The following is a 21318-nucleotide window of genomic DNA, read 5'->3' as shown; positions in this document are numbered from 1 at the left end:
GTTTGTTCAGTTGTAGATGCAGTAGTTGTTGGCTCTGTAGTTGTTGAAACTGTTGTTGTATCTGTAATTTTTGCTTCAGTAGTAGTGGTTGCTGCTTCTGTAGTTGTTAGAGCTGTTGTTGTATCTGTAGTTTGTTCAGTTGTAGATGCAGTAGTTTTTGCTTCAGTAGTAGTGGTTGCTGCTTCTGTAGTTGTTTGAGCTGTTGTTGTATCTGTAGTTTGTTCAGTTGTAGATGCAGTAGTTGTTGGTTCTGTAGTTGTTGAAACTGTTGATGTATCTGTAGTTTGTTCAGTTGTAGATGCAGTAGTTGTTGGCTCTGTAGTTGTTGAAACTGTTGTTGTATCTGTAGTTTGTTCAGTTGTAGATGCAGTAGTTGTTGGCTCTGTAGTTGTTGAAACTGTTGTTGAATCTGTAGTTTGTTCAGTTGTAGAGGCAGTAGTTGTTGGCTCTGTAGTTGTTGAAACTGTTGTTGAATCTGTAGTTTGTTCAGTTGTAGATGCAGTAGTTTTTGCTTCAGTAGTAGTGGTTGCTGCTTCTGTAGTTGTTTGAGCTGTTGTTGTATCTGTAGTTTGTTCAGTTGTAGATGCAGTAGTTGTTGGCTCTGTAGTTGTTGAAACTGTTGTTGAATCTGTAGTTTGTTCAGTTGTAGAGGCAGTAGTTGTTGGCTCTGTAGTTGTTGAAACTGTTGTTGAATCTGTAGTTTGTTCAGTTGTAGATGCAGTAGTTTTTGCTTCAGTAGTAGTGGTTGCTGCTCCTGTAGTTGTTTGAGCTGTTGTTGTATCTGTAGTTTGTTCAGTTGTAGATGCAGTAGTTGTTGGCTCTGTAGTTGTTGAAACTGTTGTTGAATCTGTAGTTTGTTCAGTTGTAGATGCAGTAGTTGTTGCTTCAGTAGTAGTGGTTGCTGCTTCTGTAGTTGTTTGAGCTGTTGTTGTATCTGTAGTTTGTTCAGTTGTAGATGCAGTAGTTGTTGGCTCTGTAGTTGTTGAAACTGTTGTTGTATCTGTAGTTTGTTCAGTTGTAGAGGCAGTAGTTGTTGGCTCTGTAGTTGTTGAAACTGTTGTTGAATCTGTAGTTTGTTCAGTTGTATAGGCAGTAGTTGTTGGTTCTGTAGTTGTTGAAACTGTTGTTGTATTTGTAGTTTGTTCAGTTGTAGATGCAGTAGTTTTTGCTTCAGTAGTAGTGGTTGCTGCTTCTGTAGTTGTTTGAGCTGTTGTTGTATCTGTAGTTTGTTCAGTTGTAGATGCAGTAGTTGTTGGTTCTGTAGTTGTTGAAACTGTTGTTGTATCTGTAGTTTTTGCTTCAGTAGTAGTGGTTGCTGCTTCTGTAGTTGTTAGAGCTGTTGTTGTATCTGTAGTTTGTTCAGTTGTAGATGCAGTAGTTTTTGCTTCAGTAGTAGTGGTTGCTTCTTCTGTAGTTGTTTGAGCTGTTGTTGTATCTGTAGTTTGTTCAGTTGTAGATGCAGTAGTTGTTGGCTCTGTAGTTGTTGAAACTGTTGTTGAATCTGTAGTTTGTTCAGTTGTAGAGGCAGTAGTTGTTGGCTCTGTAGTTGTTGAAACTGTTGTTGAATCTGTAGTTTGTTCAGTTGTAGATGCAGTAGTTTTTGCTTCAGTAGTAGTGGTTGCTGCTTCTGTAGTTGTTTGAGCTGTTGTTGTATCTGTAGTTTGTTCAGTTGTAGATGCAGTAGTTGTTGGCTCTGTAGTTGTTGAAACTGTTGTTGAATCTGTAGTTTGTTCAGTTGTAGATGCAGTAGTTGTTGCTTCAGTAGTAGTGGTTGCTGCTTCTGTAGTTGTTAGAGCTGTTGTTGTATCTGTAGTTTGTTCAGTTGTAGATGCAGTAGTTGTTGGCTCTGTAGTTGTAGAAACTGTTGTTGAATCTGTAGTTTGTTCAGTTGTAGAGGCAGTAGTTGTTGGCTCTGTAGTTGTTGAAACTGTTGTTGAATCTGTAGTTTGTTCAGTTGTAGAGGCAGTAGTTGTTGGCTCTGTAGTTGTTGAAACTGTTGTTGTATCTGTAGTTTGTTCAGTTGTAGAGGCAGTAGTTGTTGGCTCTGTAGTTGTTGAAACTGTTGTTGAATCTGTAGTTTGTTCAGTTGTATAGGCAGTAGTTGTTGGTTCTGTAGTTGTTGAAACTGTTGTTGTTTCTGTAGTTTGTTCAGTTGTAGATGCAGTAGTTGTTGCTTCAGTAGTAGTGGTTGCTGCTTCTGTAGTTGTTTGAGCTGTTGTTGTATCTGTAGTTTGTTCAGTTGTAGATGCAGTAGTTGTTGGTTCTGTAGTTGTTGAAACTGTTGTTGTATCTGTAGTTTTTGCTTCAGTAGTAGTGGTTGCTGCTTCTGTAGTTGTTAGAGCTGTTGTTGTATCTGTAGTTTGTTCAGTTGTAGATGAAGTAGTTTTTGCTTCAGTAGTAGTGGTTGCTTCTTCTGTAGTTGTTTGAGCTGTTGTTGTATCTGTAGTTTGTTCAGTTGTAGATGCAGTAGTTGTTGGCTCTGTAGTTGTTGAAACTGTTGTTGAATCTGTAGTTTGTTCAGTTGTAGAGGCAGTAGTTGTTGGCTCTGTAGTTGTTGAAACTGTTGTTGAATCTGTAGTTTGTTCAGTTGTAGATGCAGTAGTTTTTGCTTCAGTAGTAGTGGTTGCTGCTTCTGTAGTTGTTTGAGCTGTTGTTGTATCTGTAGTTTGTTCAGTTGTAGATGCAGTAGTTGTTGGCTCTGTAGTTGTTGAAACTGTTGTTGAATCTGTAGTTTGTTCAGTTGTAGATGCAGTAGTTGTTGCTTCAGTAGTAGTGGTTGCTGCTTCTGTAGTTGTTAGAGCTGTTGTTGTATCTGTAGTTTGTTCAGTTGTAGATGCAGTAGTTGTTGGCTCTGTAGTTGTTGAAATTGTTGTTGAATCTGTAGTTTGTTCAGTTGTAGAGGCAGTAGTTGTTGGCTCTGTAGTTGTTGAAACTGTTGTTGAATCTGTAGTTTGTTCAGTTGTAGAGGCAGTAGTTGTTGGCTCTGTAGTTGTTGAAACTGTTGTTGAATCTGTAGTTTGTTCAGTTGTAGATGCAGTAGTTTTTGCTTCAGTAGTAGTGGTTGCTGCTTCTGTAGTTGTTTGAGCTGTTGTTGTATCTGTTGTTTGTTCAGTTGTAGATGCAGTAGTTGTTGGCTCTGTAGTTGTTGAAACTGTTGTTGAATCTGTAGTTTGTTGAGTTGTAGATGCAGTAGTTGTTGCTTCAGTAGTAGTGGTTGCTGCTTCTGTAGTTGTTAGAGCTGTTGTTGTATCTGTAGGTTGTTCAGTTGTAGATGCAGAAGTTTTTGCTTCAGTAGTAGTGGTTGCTGCTTCTGTAGTTGTTTGAGCTGTTGTTGTATCTGTAGTTTGTTCTGTTGTAGATGCAGTAGTTGTTGGCTCTGTAGTTGTTGAAACTGTTGTTGTATCTGTAGTTTTTGCTTCAGTAGTAGTGATTGCTGCTTCTGTAGTTGTTAGAGCTGTTGTTGTATCTGTAGTTTGTTCAGTTGTAGATGCAGTAGTTTTTGCTTCAGTAGTAGTGGTTGCTGCTTCTGTAGTTGTTTGAGCTGTTGTTGTATCTGTAGTTTGTACAGTTGTAGATGCAGTAGTTGTTGGCTCTGTAGTTGTTGAAACTGTTGTTGAATCTGTAGTTTGTTCAGTTGTAGATGCAGTAGTTGTTGCTTCAGTAGTAGTGGTTGCTGCTTCTGTAGTTGTTAGAGCTGTTGTTGTATCTGTAGTTTGTTCAGTTGTAGATGCAGTAGTTTTTGCTTCAGTAGTAGTGGTTGCTGCTTCTGTAGTTGTTTGAGCTGTTGTTGTATCTGTAGTTTGTTCAGTTGTAGATGCAGTAGTTGTTGGCTCTGTAGTTGTTGAAACTGTTGTTGAATCTGTAGTTTGTTCAGTTGTAGATGCAGTAGTTGTTGCTTCAGTAGTAGTGGTTGCTGCTTCTGTAGTTGTTAGAGCTGTTGTTGTATCTGTAGTTTGTTCAGTTGTAGATGCAGTAGTTGTTGGCTCTGTAGTTGTAGAAACTGTTGTTGAATCTGTAGTTTGTTCAGTTGTAGAGGCAGTAGTTGTTGGCTCTGTAGTTGTTGAAACTGTTGTTGAATCTGTAGTTTGTTCAGTTGTAGAGGCAGTAGTTGTTGGCTCTGTAGTTGTTGAAACTGTTGTTGTATCTGTAGTTTGTTCAGTTGTAGAGGCAGTAGTTGTTGGCTCTGTAGTTGTTGAAACTGTTGTTGAATCTGTAGTTTGTTCAGTTGTATAGGCAGTAGTTGTTGGTTCTGTAGTTGTTGAAACTGTTGTTGTTTCTGTAGTTTGTTCAGTTGTAGATGCAGTAGTTTTTGCTTCAGTAGTAGTGGTTGCTGCTTCTGTAGTTGTTTGAGCTGTTGTTGTATCTGTAGTTTGTTCAGTTGTAGATGCAGTAGTTGTTGGTTCTGTAGTTGTTGAAACTGTTGTTGTATCTGTAGTTTTTGCTTCAGTAGTAGTGGTTGCTGCTTCTGTAGTTGTTAGAGCTGTTGTTGTATCTGTAGTTTGTTCAGTTGTAGATGAAGTAGTTTTTGCTTCAGTAGTAGTGGTTGCTTCTTCTGTAGTTGTTTGAGCTGTTGTTGTATCTGTAGTTTGTTCAGTTGTAGATGCAGTAGTTGTTGGCTCTGTAGTTGTTGAAACTGTTGTTGAATCTGTAGTTTGTTCAGTTGTAGAGGCAGTAGTTGTTGGCTCTGTAGTTGTTGAAACTGTTGTTGAATCTGTAGTTTGTTCAGTTGTAGATGCAGTAGTTTTTGCTTCAGTAGTAGTGGTTGCTGCTTCTGTAGTTGTTTGAGCTGTTGTTGTATCTGTAGTTTGTTCAGTTGTAGATGCAGTAGTTGTTGGCTCTGTAGTTGTTGAAACTGTTGTTGAATCTGTAGTTTGTTCAGTTGTAGATGCAGTAGTTGTTGCTTCAGTAGTAGTGGTTGCTGCTTCTGTAGTTGTTAGAGCTGTTGTTGTATCTGTAGTTTGTTCAGTTGTAGATGCAGTAGTTGTTGGCTCTGTAGTTGTTGAAATTGTTGTTGAATCTGTAGTTTGTTCAGTTGTAGAGGCAGTAGTTGTTGGCTCTGTAGTTGTTGAAACTGTTGTTGAATCTGTAGTTTGTTCAGTTGTAGAGGCAGTAGTTGTTGGCTCTGTAGTTGTTGAAACTGTTGTTGAATCTGTAGTTTGTTCAGTTGTAGATGCAGTAGTTTTTGCTTCAGTAGTAGTGGTTGCTGCTTCTGTAGTTGTTTGAGCTGTTGTTGTATCTGTTGTTTGTTCAGTTGTAGATGCAGTAGTTGTTGGCTCTGTAGTTGTTGAAACTGTTGTTGAATCTGTAGTTTGTTGAGTTGTAGATGCAGTAGTTGTTGCTTCAGTAGTAGTGGTTGCTGCTTCTGTAGTTGTTAGAGCTGTTGTTGTATCTGTAGGTTGTTCAGTTGTAGATGCAGAAGTTTTTGCTTCAGTAGTAGTGGTTGCTGCTTCTGTAGTTGTTTGAGCTGTTGTTGTATCTGTAGTTTGTTCTGTTGTAGATGCAGTAGTTGTTGGCTCTGTAGTTGTTGAAACTGTTGTTGTATCTGTAGTTTTTGCTTCAGTAGTAGTGGTTGCTGCTTCTGTAGTTGTTAGAGCTGTTGTTGTATCTGTAGTTTGTTCAGTTGTAGATGCAGTAGTTTTTGCTTCAGTAGTAGTGGTTGCTGCTTCTGTAGTTGTTTGAGCTGTTGTTGTATCTGTAGTTTGTACAGTTGTAGATGCAGTAGTTGTTGGCTCTGTAGTTGTTGAAACTGTTGTTGAATCTGTAGTTTGTTCAGTTGTAGATGCAGTAGTTGTTGCTTCAGTAGTAGTGGTTGCTGCTTCTGTAGTTGTTAGAGCTGTTGTTGTATCTGTAGTTTGTTCAGTTGTAGATGCAGTAGTTTTTGCTTCAGTAGTAGTGGTTGCTGCTTCTGTAGTTGTTTGAGCTGTTGTTGTATCTGTAGTTTGTTCAGTTGTAGATGCAGTAGTTGTTGGCTTTGTAGTTGTTGAAATTGTTGTTGTATCTGTAGTTTTTGCTTCAGTAGTAGTGGTTGCTGCTTCTGTAGTTGTTAGAGCTGTTGTTGTATCTGTAGTTTGTTCAGTTGTAGATGCAGTAGTTTTTGCTTCAGTAGTAGTGGTTGCTGCTTCTGTAGTTGTTTGAGCTGTTGTTGTATCTGTAGTTTGTTCAGTTGTAGATGCAATAGTTGTTGGCTCTGTAGTTGTTGAAACTGTTGTTGAATCTGTAGTTTGTTCAGTTGTAGATGCAGTAGTTGTTGCTTCAGTAGTAGTGGTTGCTGCTCCTGTAGTTGTTTGAGCTGTTGTTGTATCTGTAGTTTGTTCAGTTGTAGATGCAGTAGTTGTTGGCTCTGTAGTTGTTGAAACTGTTGTTGAATCTGTAGTTTGTTCAGTTGTAGATGCAGTAGTTGTTGCTTCAGTAGTAGTGGTTGCTGCTTCTGTAGTTGTTTGAGCTGTTGTTGTATCTGTAGTTTGTTCAGTTGTAGATGCAGTAGTTGTTGGCTCTGTAGTTGTTGAAACTGTTGTTGTATCTGTAGTTTGTTCAGTTGTAGAGGCAGTAGTTGTTGGCTCTGTAGTTGTTGAAACTGTTGTTGAATCTGTAGTTTGTTCAGTTGTATAGGCAGTAGTTGTTGGTTCTGTAGTTGTTGAAACTGTTGTTGTATTTGTAGTTTGTTCAGTTGTAGATGCAGTAGTTTTTGCTTCAGTAGTAGTGGTTGCTGCTTCTGTAGTTGTTTGAGCTGTTGTTGTATCTGTAGTTTGTTCAGTTGTAGATGCAGTAGTTGTTGGCTTTGTAGTTGTTGAAATTGTTGTTGTATCTGTAGTTTTTGCTTCAGTAGTAGTGGTTGCTTCTTCTGTAGTTGTTAGAGCTGTTGTTGTATCTGTAGTTTGTTCAGTTGTAGATGCAGTAGTTTTTGCTTCAGTAGTAGTGGTTGCTGCTTCTGTAGTTGTTTGAGCTGTTGTTGTATCTGTAGTTTGTTCAGTTGTAGATGCAATAGTTGTTGGCTCTGTAGTTGTTGAAACTGTTGTTGAATCTGTAGTTTGTTCAGTTGTAGATGCAGTAGTTGTTGCTTCAGTAGTAGTGGTTGCTGCTTCTGTAGTTGTTTGAGCTGTTGTTGTATCTGTAGTTTGTTCAGTTGTAGATGCAGTAGTTGTTGGCTCTGTAGTTGTTGAAACTGTTGTTGTATCTGTAGTTTTTGCTTCAGTAGTAGTGGTTGCTTCTTCTGTAGTTGTTAGAGCTGTTGTTGTATCTGTAGTTTGTTCAGTTGTAGATGCAGTAGTTTTTGCTTCAGTAGTAGTGGTTGCTGCTTCTGTAGTTGTTTGAGCTGTTGTTGTATCTGTAGTTTGTTCAGTTGTAGATGCAGTAGTTGTTTGCTCTGTAGTTGTTGAAACTGTTGTTGAATCTGTAGTTTGTTCAGTTGTAGATGCAGTAGTTGTTGCTTCAGTAGTAGTGGTTGCTGCTTCTGTAGTTGTTTGAGCTGTTGTTGTATCTGTAGTTTGTTCAGTTGTAGATGCAGTAGTTGTTGGCTCTGTAGTTGTTGAAACTGTTGTTGTATCTGTAGTTTGTTCAGTTGTAGAGGCAGTAGTTGTTGGCTCTGTAGTTGTTGAAACTGTTGTTGAATCTGTAGTTTGTTCAGTTGTATAGGCAGTAGTTGTTGGTTCTGTAGTTGTTGAAACTGTTGTTGTATCTGTAGTTTGTTCAGTTGTAGATGCAGTAGTTGTTGGCTCTGTAGTTGTTGAAATTGTTGTTGTATCTGTAGTTTGTTCAGTTGTAGATGCAGTAGTTGTTGGCTCTGTAGTTGTTGAAACTGTTGTTGAATCTGTAGTTTGTTCAGTTGTAGAGGCAGTAGTTGTTGGCTCTGTAGTTGTTGAAACTGTTGTTGAATCTGTAGTTTGTTCAGTTGTAGAGGCAGTCGTTGTTGGCTCTGTAGTTGTTGAAACTGTTGTTGAATCTGTAGTTTGTTCAGTTGTAGATGCAGTAGTTTTTGCTTCAGTAGTAGTGGTTGCTGCTTCTGTAGTTGTTTGAGCTGTTGTTGTATCTGTAGTTTGTACAGTTGTAGATGCAGTAGTTGTTGGCTCTGTAGTTGTTGAAACTGTTGTTGAATCTGTAGTTTGTTCAGTTGTAGATGCAGTAGTTGTTGCTTCAGTAGTAGTGGTTGCTGCTTCTGTAGTTGTTAGAGCTGTTGTTGTATCTGTAGTTTGTTCAGTTTTAGATGCAGTAGTTGTTGGCTCTGTAGTTGTTGAAACTGTTGTTGAATCTGTAGTTTGTTCAGTTGTAGATGCTGTAGTTTTTGCTTCAGTAGTAGTGGTTGCTACTTCTGTACTTGTTTGAGCTGTTGTTGAATCTGTAGTTTGTTCAGTTGTAGATGCAGTAGTTGTTGGCTCTGTAGTTGTTGAAACTGTTGTTGAATCTGTAGTTTGTTCAGTTGTAGATGCAGTAGTTGTTGCTTCAGTAGTAGTGGTTGCTGCTTCTGTAGTTGTTAGAGCTGTTGTTGTATCTGTAGTTTGTTCAGTTGTAGACGAAGTAATTTTTGTTTCAGTAGTAGTGGTTGCTGCTTCTGTAGTTGTTTGAGCTGTTGTTGTATCTGTAGTTTGTTCAGTTGTAGATGCAGTAGTTGTTGGCTCTGTAGTTGTTGAAACTGTTGTTGAATCTGTAGTTTGTTCAGTTGTAGATGCAGTAGTTGTTGCTTCAGTAGTAGTGGTTGCTGCTTCTGTAGTTGTTAGAGCTGTTGTTGTATCTGTAGTTTGTTCAGTTTTAGATGCAGTAGTTCTTGGCTCTGTAGTTGTTGAAACTGTTGTTGAATCTGTAGTTTGTTCAGTTATAGATGCAGTAGTTTTTGCTTCAGTAGTAGTGGTTGCTACTTCTGTAGTTGTTTGAGCTGTTGTTGAATCTGTAGTTTGTTCAGTTGTAGATGCAGTAGTTGTTGGCTCTGTAGTTGTTGAAACTGTTGTTGAATCTGTAGTTTGTTCAGTTGTAGATGCAGTAGTTGTTGCTTCAGTAGTAGTGGTTGCTGCTTCTGTAGTTGTTAGAGCTGTTGTTGTATCTGTAGTTTGTTCAGTTTTAGATGCAGTAGTTGTTGGCTCTGTAGTTGTTGAAACTGTTGTTGAATCTGTAGTTTGTTCATTTGTAGATGCAGTAGTTTTTGCTTCAGTAGTAGTGGTTGCTAATTCTGTACTTGTTTGAGCTGTTGTTGAATCTGTAGTTTGTTCAGTTGTAGATGCAGTAGTTGTTGGCTCTGTAGTTGTTGAAACTGTTGTTGAATCTGTAGTTTGTTCAGTTGTAGATGCAGTAGTTGTTGCTTCAGTAGTAGTGGTTGCTGCTTCTGTAGTTGTTAGAGCTGTTGTTGTATCTGTAGTTTGTTCAGTTGTAGACGAAGTAGTTTTTGCTTCAGTAGTAGTGGTTGCTGCTTCTGTAGTTGTTTGAGCTGTTGTTGTATCTGTAGTTTGTTCAGTTGTAGATGCAGTAGTTGTTGGCTCTGTAGTTGTTGAAACTGTTGTTGTATCTGTAGTTGTTGCTTCAGTAGTAGTGGTTGCTGCTTCTGTAGTTGTTAGAGCTGTTGTTGTATCTGTAGTTTGTTCAGTTGTAGATGCAGTAGTTTTTGCTTCAGTAGTAGTGGTTGCTGCTTCTGTAGTTGTTTGAGCTGTTGTTGTATCTGTAGTTTGTTCAGTTGTAGATGCAATAGTTGTTGGCTCTGTAGTTGTTGAAACTGTTGTTGAATCTGTAGTTTGTTCAGTTGTAGATGCAGTAGTTGTTGCTTCAGTAGTAGTGGTTGCTGCTTCTGTAGTTGTTTGAGCTGTTGTTGTATCTGTAGTTTGTTCAGTTGTAGATGCAGTAGTTGTTGGCTCTGTAGTTGTTGAAACTGTTGTTGTATCTGTAGTTTTTGCTTCAGTAGTAGTGGTTGCTGCTTCTGTAGTTGTTAGAGCTGTTGTTGTATCTGTAGTTTGTTCAGTTGTAGATGCAGTAGTTTTTGCTTCAGTAGTAGTGGTTGCTGCTTCTGTAGTTATTTGAGCTGTTGTTGTATCTGTAGTTTGTTCAGTTGTAGATGCAGTAGTTGTTTGCTCTGTAGTTGTTGAAACTGTTGTTGAATCTGTAGTTTGTTCAGTTGTAGATGCAGTAGTTGTTGCTTCAGTAGTAGTGGTTGCTGCTTCTGTAGTTGTTTGAGCTGTTGTTGTATCTGTAGTTTGTTCAGTTGTAGATGCAGTAGTTGTTTGCTCTGTAGTTGTTGAAACTGTTGTTGAATCTGTAGTTTGTTCAGTTGTAGAGGCAGTAGTTGTTGGCTCTGTAGTTGTTGAAACTGTTGTTGAATCTGTAGTTTGTTCAGTTGTAGATGCAGTAGTTTTTGCTTCAGTAGTAGTGGTTGCTGCTTCTGTAGTTGTTTGAGCTGTTGTTGTATCTGTAGTTTGTTCAGTTGTAGATGCAGTAGTTGTTGGCTCTGTAGTTGTTGAAACTGTTGTTGTATATGTAGTTTTTGCTTCAGTAGTAGTGGTTGCTGCTTCTGTAGTTGTTAGATCTGTTGTTGTATCTGTAGTTTGTTCAGTTGTAGATGCAGTAGTTTTTGCTTCAGTAGTAGTGGTTGCTGCTTCTGTAGTTGTTTGAGCTGTTGTTGTATCTGTAGTTTGTTCAGCTGTAGATGCAGTAGTTGTTGGCTCTGTAGTTGTTGAAACTGTTGTTGAATCTGTAGTTTGTTCAGTTGTAGATGCAGTAGTTGTTGCTTCAGTAGTAGTGGTTGCTGCTTCTGTAGTTGTTTGAGCTGTTGTTGTATCTGTAGTTTGTTCAGTTGTAGATGCAGTAGTTGTTGGCTCTGTAGTTGTTGAAACTGTTGTTGTATCTGTAGTTTGTTCAGTTGTAAATGCAGTAGTTGTTGGCTCTGTAGTTGTTGAAACTGTTGTTGAATCTGTAGTTTGTTCAGTTGTAGAGGCAGTAGTTGTTGGCTCTGTAGTTGTTGAAACTGTTTTTGAATTTGTAGTTTGTTCAGTTGTAGAGGCAGTAGTTGTTGGCTCTGCAGTTGTTGAAACTGTTGTTGAATCTGTAGTTTGTTCAGTTGTAGATGCAGTAGTTTTTGCTTCAGTAGTAGTGGTTGCTGCTTCTGTAGTTGTTTGAGCTGTTGTTGTATCTGTAGTTTGTTCAGTTGTAGATGCAGTAGTTGTTGGCTCTGTAGTTGTTGAAACTGTTGTTGAATCTGTAGTTTGTTCAGTTGTAGATGCAGTAGTTGGTGTTTCAGTAGTTGTGGTTTGTGATTCTGTAGTTGATGAAGTGGTAGTTATGTCAGTTGAAGTTGTTGGGTCCGGTTGTGTTGTTACGCTGGTTGTAGTTGTAGTTTCCTCGGTTGTCAGGTTTATTATACTGGTAGTAATTTCTGTGGTAGATGTGTCCATTGTTCTAAAATGAGTAAATTATATTTTGTGATTATTTTGTAATGTTTTCTTTTGTTTTTTGCACTAAAGGTATTTTAATTTCTCAGCATGAATAGTTTTAATCACATATAAAAATATATTTTCATTGTTCTGTATTTTAACAGAGCTGAATTAAGTTTACTTACGTTTGGGCTGCAGTCCCAGTAAACACCCACCACAGACAGACTGGTATTAAATAAAGAACATTATCATTAGAATTCAGTAACTGCTGGGATTTTTCTCTGATATGTTTTTTAATAAAAGTATATGGTATAATTGTATTTACTACAGTCTTGTTTAAGGAACGTTCAAACTAAAAGTATAGTTGATACTGTAAACGAAAATAATATTCCTTATATTATATATTGTATTACATTTGTAGTACACATTCACGTTTTAATTCTGAATTCAATATAAAATAGTAAATATCATTTAAAAAATGGAATATTTAATTTCCAATGTGTTAAATTATTAATTAAATTGAAATTCTGTTAAAGTATGTTTCGTTTTGGGTTTAAATTTACTTATACATTTTTATTTTACTTTTTTAAAATTAAACTTTTATAAAACTCTTTTCAGATATTAAATAATTTAATAAAAATAAGAAAAACTTTAAACTTTCTCTTTTACAAAATATTTTTATTCCTATAGTTCATTTTCACAACCCTGTCAGTTCCCCTAATGTTCTACTGGAGATTAATCATTACTTTAAACACTTTAAACTGAGTTAATTTTATTGTTACATGAAAGTGAATAAATAATTCTCATTTTTAAAAATATTTCAGATGAGTTATTTATTTAATGAGTTATAAGAAGAGTTTGATCTCTTTAATCATTATTTGATTAATATATTTGTTAAATGCATTATTTAAGAACTGAATCTGTTCATTTGTAAACATTTAATATAAAAGCTCCAGTAAAATTTAAAATATAAACACAAAATTACTAATAGCAGCAACAAGAAATAAATATTTAAAAGCACAAATAAATACTCTACTTTAAAATATAGTTCCTGTATTCCTATTTAATAACAAGATTAATAAAAACATTTAGCTGTTCTTTATTTTATTTAATTTCTCTATCTAACATGTATTTATCTTTACAGAAAGAAAAATGAATAAACTGTTATTGTTAAAATATGAAGCTCTTTTTCCTTCCCTCTGCCTTTAGGAACAGGTTTATTATTCACAGGAGAAGATCTGAGCAAAACCCCCCGAACAGGTCCAAAAACATCTGATCTATTATTTCACAATCTGTTATTCTAGAAGTGATTAAATTAAATCAGTTCTAATTATTTCAGCTTTATTTCCACTCTACTGACGGCAGCTTTAGAGAGTTCGAGTCAGAATCAGTAGCAGGTATATTTACTGGTACTTACATATGGTGAGGAAAGTGTGTTTTCTGTCATTTTTCCAGAGAGCAAATCTACAGATCAGAAATCAGGTTTAGTTTCACTGAATGTTCAGAATTTTTTGGTAATTCAGTTAAAAAATGTTTAGTTTAATCAATCAATCAATCAATCAACCTTTATATAAAGTGGGAAAACACTGCTGCTTCCCCTCATTTACAGTGTAGCTCAGCATCATACAGGATATACATTTAAGATTCAGAAATTTAGCAGGATAATTAATAACACATATTTTATCCTAAAAATTCATAAAAAACAATCAAACTATAAAACTTTGAGAGAGATAAAAAGAAAAAGTAATAAAAATGTATGATCATAAAATAATAAGGTAGGTTTAATACAAATTAAGAAGTTATTTATATTAAGTAAAGGTTCAGGCTGATTGGCTCCAGAAAAAATACATAAAATAATTAAACTTAATGTAAATTAATTAAATAATTAGAAGCTTTAGAAATATTGTAGCTTCATCTACAGATTCTTATCTCTGATTTTCTACTGTGAACAGCTTCTGATCTTAATCTGCTTCTTCTGCTGGTCAGTGAAGATCATCTTCATCATTATAATCATCACCATCATCATCATCATCATCACCATCATCATCATCATTATAATTATTATAATCATCATCACCAAATCCATCATCAAATCCAGCAAATAAAGATTAAAGCGTAGAAATGAAGCTTCAGCTCCAATAAAACCTGAAAAAAACACTTTAAATCTAAAGAAATAAAAGAATCATATAAAAAAATGCATTCAAAAATGTAAAGTACTTCTAAAATGACTTTACCTTTTTTTATTCTCCAAAGTCATAACCCTCCGATGTGCAGCGTAATCCCTGCGGTTCTGGTTCTGGTTCTGGTTCTGTGTTCTGAGAGCTGCTGGTTGAGGGATGTTATTTATTAGAGAGGCTGATTGACGTTGTAAGGAGTGGCTGCAGGTTCAGCCTCTCCCTCTTTTACTCATAAACAATAACGGCTACGTCCTCAAGCTGCTGATTATCACCTACTGAATTCCAGCTATTCCATTATTCCTCTCTATACTGGAATATTCAGCTCCACCCGCTCGGATCCGTCAGTCAGAAACAGCCTGGCTTTAAAAGACGTGGGTTTAAATGTTTAACTGGGAATCAGTGTAGAGAAATCAGAATAAATCTGAATTAATTAATCACGTTAATTTATTAATAATAATAATAATAATAATAATACATCCAAAAATCCTGACCATCAATTAATACATTATCATTTTGTTGACTGGACATATTGAAGCTTCTTTATGAAGAGACTGGAACTCTGTACTGGAACTGTGTACTGGGAGTGTGTACTGGGAGTGTGTACTGGGAGTGTGTACTGGGAGTGTGTACTGGAACTGAGTACTGGAACTGAGTACTGGAACTGTGTACTGGGGCTGAGTACTGGGGCTGAGTACTGGAACTGTGTACTGGGAGTGTGTACTGGAACTGAGTACTGGAACTGAGTACTGGAACTGAGTACTGGGGCTGAGTACTGGGGCTGAGTACTGGGGCTGAGTACTGGAACTGTGTACTGGGGCCGAGTACTGGCACAGAGTACTGGAACTGAGTACTGAGAGTGTGTACTGGAACTGAGTACTGGAACTGTGTACTGGGAGTGTGTACTGGAACTGAGTACTGGGACTGTGTACTGGGAGGGGTAGATTGATGGGGGATTTAAGAGGTTATAGAGGTTATATTTATACATTAAACATATAACTGTATGCTTTAATTAAGAATTTGTCAAAAAATGTAATAATAATAATAATAATAATAATAATAATGATAATAATAAATATTTTTTTGTAAATGTAAATACTTTATTCTGTAATTTTTACAATTAAATGTAAAATAATTTAAATAAAATGTTCTATAAAATAATAATTAGAATGTCTTAAAATGAATTAGTATTTGTTAAATTTCTTGATGTTTTGTAAATGTTTAGATGAAGAATATTAGTGTAAATCAGGCGAGTTGTGATTCATTATCCTAAAGTAGCTTCAGATTAAGCGATTAAACTGGATTAAAAGATTTGTTTCTTTTCACTTTGAACACTTTAAAAATAATTATTGTACAATTATTGTTTTAGTTTCCTCAAATTTCTTATTATTAATAGTTTTTAATGAAGTGCTGATGTGATGCTGTAGAGTATCATGGATAGTTTTTATTTTTTATTATCAATAATGCATATTGTTACTGTAATTGATTACTGTAATTTAATACTGTAATGCATTCTTCTTAAAGCTATAAATGTGCTCGTTATTTTCTCCAAGTCTGCAGAATTCTATACGGAAGAGCTTTGTATATAAACCTTTTATATATTACCCACAATAAATCACAATAAAGTAAAATTAAACCCAGTAATTAAAATAACTCAATTACAATTACAGAATTACTGATACAGCCTATTCTCTCTCGCTCTCACTCTTTCTCGTGGTGGAGAGTGGTTGTGATGGATGGTAGTGCATGGGAGATTGTGGAAGTTTGAGTTGGAGACGCCGTTGGAGTCGCAGTTGGAGACGCCGTTGGAGTCGCCGTTGGAGCCACTGTTGGAGACGGCGTTGGAGTCGCCTTTGGAGATGCAGTTGGAGACGCCGTTGGAGTCGCCGTTGGAGACGGCGTTGGATTCGCCTTTGGAGACGGCGTTGGAGACGGCGTTGGACATGCCTTTGGAGACGCCGTTGGAGATGCCGTTGGAGACGCTGTTGGAGACGCAGTTAAAGACGCTGTTGGAGACGCCGTTAAAGATGCGGTTGGAGACGCCTTTGGAGACGCAGTTAAAGACGCTGTTGGAGACGCTGTTGGAGACCTCTGTCCAGGTTCCTCAGCGGTTCCTGACTGGGCTGAAGGAGACGAGATGTTTCGGGGCTGTTGGACCTGAGCTCTTCTCCATGAGGCTGCTGGAGGTCCTGTATAAAACCCCTGCAGAGAAGCTGATCTACAGCGGCGTGTGGTGCAGACAGACAGCTGGAGTTTATAAGAGGAAGCACCGGATTGGCTGATCTGTTCCTGGTGTTTAGAGATGCAGGTACAAAGCATCTCTCTCTCTCATGAGATCATTATAACCTTTTCTCTTTAATGTTTTTGTAATGTGTCATTTCAGAGACTCCACCTTGATTCTTCTGTAAGCCGATATAAAAAGGATTAAAGTTCTGCAGACGTGAAAAAGAAACCCCACCCGAACACGTTCCTCTTGAACAAAACCGGTTCTTCACCATCTGAGAAACAGAAGAACGGGACGAGATCAGATTACAGCAGATTATCATCAGAGTTCTGATTAAACTACAGATCAGATTCAGTTTTTCAGTATTGGAATGTCAGATTGTTCCGGCAGCCTCACCTGTAATAAACACACCTGGAATTAACCGCTGTTTAAAGTCTGATATTATTCAGACACTTTTTTTAATATTGTTAAATTTTATTTAGGGTCAGAAACATTGTGTTGTTGTTGTATAAAAGTAGCACTTTATAAAAAGGTCTACGCTAAGGGTCTAAGGGTTTATAAACGGTATATTAATTAAGGTAAAAATTATTTATAAATCCTTAATGACCAGTTAAAACAAGAAAATATCGATTCCTGTTATAATCCTGAAGATGCAGCAAACTGAAAAGGTCGAGGTAAATATTATAAATGTAAATATAGTAATTTAATATGTGAATATAAACATCATCAAAATGACTGATTAAATCCATAACCTGAGTATCTTTACTTCTAAAATCAAGGAGCGAATTTTACAATAACAACTAGTGAGGAGGAGTTTCTCTTCAGGGTGTAGAGAGAAACCTGTCCAACCAGACATCCTTTCTATTTCACCTCCTCCTCACCTCCTCCTAACTCCACATTCTCCTCCACATCTCCTCCTACCTCCACACTCTCCTGCACATCTCCTCCTAACTCCACACTCTCCTCCACATCTCCTCCTACCTCCACACTCTCCTGCACATCTCCTCCTACCTCCACACTCTCCTGCACATCTCCTCCTAACTCCACACTCTCCTCCACATCTCCTCCTAACTCCACATTCTCCTCCACATCTCCTCCTACCTCCACACTCTCCTGCACATCTCCTCCTAACTCCACACTCTCCTCCTCACCTCCTCTTACCTCCACACTCTCCTCCTCACCTCCTCCTACCTCCACACTCTCCTCCACACCTTCTGCTAACTCCACACTCTCCTCCACATCTCCTCCACACCTCCACTCTCCTCCGTACCTCCTCCTATCTCCACACTCTCCTCCACACCTCCTCCCAACTCCACACTCTCTTCCACATCTCCTCGTAACTCCAGACTCTCCTCCTCACCTCCTCCCAACTCCACACTCCCCTCCACATCTCCACACTCTCTTCAACACTCTCTTCTACACCTCCTTGTCACCTCCTCATTCCTCCACACTCTCTTCCACACCTCCTTCTCACCTCCTCTTATCTCCACACTCAACTCTACACTCTCTTCTTACCTCCACACTCTCTTCTTACCTCCACACACCACAGCTCCTCCTCACCTCCACACCTCCTCCACACCTTCTACCTCCACACACTCCTTCACACCTCCTACTACCTCCACACACTCCTCCTCACCCCTACTTATCTCCTCCTACCTCCTCACTCTCTTCTTACCTCCACACTCTCTTCTTACCTCCACACTCTCTTCCACAGCTCCTCCTAACTCCACACTCTCCTCCTCACCTCCTCCTTACTCCACACTCTCCTCCACATCTCCTCCTACCTCCACACTCTTCTCCTCACCTCCTCCTAAGTCCACACTCTCCTCCAAACCTCCTCCTAACTCCACACTCCACTCCACACCTCCTCCTAACTCCACACTCCCCTCCTCACCTCCTCCCAAATCCACACTCTCCTCCACATATCCTCCTTATTCCACACTCTCCTCTACATCTACTCCTAACTCCACACTCTCCTTCTCACCTCCTCCCAAATCCACACTCTGCTCCACATCTCCTCCTAACTCCACACTCTCCTCCACATCTCCTCCTAACTCCACACTCTCCTCCACATATCCTCCTAACTCCACACTCTCCTTCTCACCTCCTCCGACCTCCACACTCTCCTCCAAACCTGCACCTACCTCCACACTCTCTTCCACACCTCCTTCTACCTCCACACTCCCACCACATCTCCTCCTACCTCCAAAATCTCCTCTACACCTCCCCCACCTCCACACACTCCTCCACACCTCCTCGTACCTCCACACTCTCTTCCACAACTCCACACTCTCTTCCACACTCTCCTCCACACCTCCTCCTACCTCCACACTCTCTTCCACACCTCCTCACCTCCTCCTACCTCCTACCTCCACACGCTTCTCCACATCTCCTCCTACCTCCTCACTCCTCCACACCTCAATCTACCTCCACACTCTCCTCCTACCTCCACACTCTCCTTCACATTCTCCTCCACATCTTCTACTACCTCCACACTCTCCTCCACATCTCTACACTCTCCTCCACACCTCATCCCCACCCCCTCCTACCTCCACACACTCTTCCACACCTCCTTCTTACCTCCTCCTTCCTCCACACTCTCCTCCTCACCTCCTTCTACCCTTCTACCTCCACGCTCTCCACCACACCTCCTTCTCACCTCCTCCTTCATCTCCACACACTCCTCCTCACCCCTTCTCATCTCCTCCTACCTCCTCACCTCCTCCTTCCTCCACACTCTCCTCCACACCTCTGCCAACCTCCACACACTCCTCCTCACCCCTACTCATCTCCTCCTACCTCCTCACCATCTCCTACCTCCACGCTCTCCTCCACACCTCCACTCTCCTCCGTACCTCCTCCTATCTCCACACTCTCCTCCACACCTCCTCCCAACTCCACACTCTCTTCCACATCTCCTCGTAACTCCAGACTCTCCTCCTCACCTCCTCCCAACTCCACACTCCCCTCCACATCTCCACACTCTCTTCAACACTCTCTTCTACACCTCCTCCTCACCCCCTATCTCCACACTCTCTTCCACACCTCCTTGTCACCTCCTCATTCCTCCACACTCTCTTCCACACCTCCTTCTCACCCAATTATCTCCACACTCAACTCTACACTCTCTTCTTACCTCCACACACCACAGCTCCTCCTCACCTCCACACCTCCTCCACACCTTCTACCTCCACACACTCCTTCACACCTCCTACTACCTCCACACACTCCTCCTCACCCCTACTTATCTCCTCCTACCTCCTCACCTCCTCCTACGTCCACGCTCTCCTCCACACCTTCTACTACCTCCACACTCTCTTCCACACCTTCTCCACACCTCCTCACCTCCTGCTACCTCCACACTCTCCTCCATACCTCCTCCTCATCTCCACACTCTCCTCCACACCTTCTACCTCCACACACTGCTCCTCACCCCCTACTCATCTCCTCCTAACTTCTCACCTCTTTTTACCACCACACTCTCTTCCACACCTTCTCCACACCTCGTCCTACCTCCACACCTCCTCCTCACGTCCTCCTTTCTCCACACTCTCCTCCACACCTTCTCCTACCTCCACACCTCCTACTCATCTCCTCCTCACCTCCTCCTACCTCCACACTCTCATCCTACCTCCACACTCTTTTCCACACCTTCTCCACACCTCCTTCTAACTCCACACTCTCTGCCACAACTCCTCCTCACCTCCTCCTACCTCCACACTCTCCTCCTACCTCCACACTCTCTTCCACACCTACTTCTACCTCCACACTCTCCTCCTCACCTCCTCCTACCTCCACACTCTCCTCCACACTCTCATCCTGCCTCCACACTCTCTTCCACACCTCCTCCTCACCTCCTGCTACCTCCACATTCTCCTCCATACCTCCTCCTATCTCCACACTCTCCTCTACACTCTCTTCTTACCTCCACACTCTCTTCCACAGCTCCTCCTCACCTCCACACTCTCTTTCACACCTTCTCCACTCCTCCTCCTACCTACACACCTCCTCCTACCTCCACAACTCCTCCTCACCTCCTCCTACCCTTCTACCTCCACACTCTCCACTGCACCTCCTTCTCACCTCCTTCCTCAACACTCTCCTTCACACCTCCTACTACCTCCACACTCTCCTCTTCACCTCTACTTTTCTTCTCCTACCTACTCACCTACTCCTACCTCCACACTCTCCTCCACACCTTCTCCTACCTCCACACTCTCCTCCATACCTCCTCCTATCTCCACACTCTCCTCTACCTTCTCTTCTTACCTCCACACTCTCTTCCACAGCTCCTCCTCACCTCCACACTCTCCTCCACACCTTCTACCTCCACACACTCCTCCTCACTCCCTATTCATCTCCTCCTAACTCCTCACCTCCTCCTACCTCCACACTCTCTTCCCACACCATCTCCACACCTCATCCTACCTCCACACCTCCTCCTCACCTCCACAACTCCTCCTCACCTCCACACTCTCTTCCACACCTACTCCACACCTTCTCCACAGCTCCTCCTACCTCCACACTCTCCTCCACACCTCCTCCTACCTCCACACTTCCTACTCATCTCCTCCTCACCACCTCCTACCTCCACACTCACATCTTACCTCCACCCTCTCTTCCACACCTTCTCCACACCTCCTTCTAACTCCACACTCTCTGCTACAACTCCTCCTCACCTCCTCCTACCTACACACCTACTACATCCACACCTCCTACTAATCTCCTTCTACCTCCTCCTATCTCCACACTCTCTTCCACACCTCCCTCTACCTCCACACTCTCCTCCTCATCTCCTCCTACCTCCACACTCTCCTCCACACTCTCATCCTGCCTCCACACTCTCTTCTACACCTTCTCCACACCTCCTCCTCACTTCCTGCTACCTCCACACTCTCCTCCATACCTCCTCCTATCTCCACACTCTCCTTTACACTCTCTTCTTACCTCCACACTCTCCTCCACACCTCCTACCTCCACACACTCCTCCTCACACCCTACTCATCTCCTCCTAACTCCTCACCTCCTCCTACCTCCACACTCTCTTTCACACCTTCTCCACACCTCCTCCTACCTACATACCTCTTCCTACCTCCACAACTCCTCCTCACCTCCAGCTACCTCTGCACTCTCCTCCTACCGCCACACTCTCTTCAAAACCTCCTCCTCACCTCCTCCTACCCTTCTACCTCAACGCTCTCCACCACACCTCCTTCTCACCTCCTCCTTCCTCCACACTCTCCTTCACACCTTCTCCTACTTCCACTCTCTTCCACACCTTCTCCACACCTCCTGCTACCTCCACACTCTCCTCCATACTTCCTCCTCACCTCCACACTCTCCTCCACACCTTCTACCTCCACACTCTCCTCCTCACCCCCTACTCATCTCCTCCTAACTCCTCACCTCCTCCTACCTCCACACTCTCTTTCACACCTTCTCCACACCTCCTCCTACCTACACACCTCCTCCTACCTCCACAACTTCTCCTGCTACCTCCGCACTCTACTCCTACGTCCACACTCTCCTCCACACCTCCTCCTACCTCCACAGTCTCTTCCACACCTCCTCCTCACCT

The 21318-nt window shown here is 40.8% G+C and overlaps 1 protein-coding gene across 1 annotated transcript in view; it reads right to left on the bottom strand.

Moving 5' to 3' along the window:
• Window positions 1-21318, bottom strand: part of LOC111196798 (serine-rich adhesin for platelets) — a 113790-nt gene that overhangs the window by 23554 nt on the left and 68918 nt on the right. The gene's annotated exons all lie outside the window — the stretch shown is intronic.

The sequence above is a fragment of the Astyanax mexicanus genome, chromosome 7 (assembly GCF_023375975.1).
Source record: "Astyanax mexicanus isolate ESR-SI-001 chromosome 7, AstMex3_surface, whole genome shotgun sequence".
NCBI lineage: Eukaryota > Metazoa > Chordata > Actinopteri > Characiformes > Acestrorhamphidae > Astyanax > Astyanax mexicanus.
Note: the sequence above shows the minus strand (reverse complement) of the source record. Positions and strands in the feature narration are given on the sequence as shown.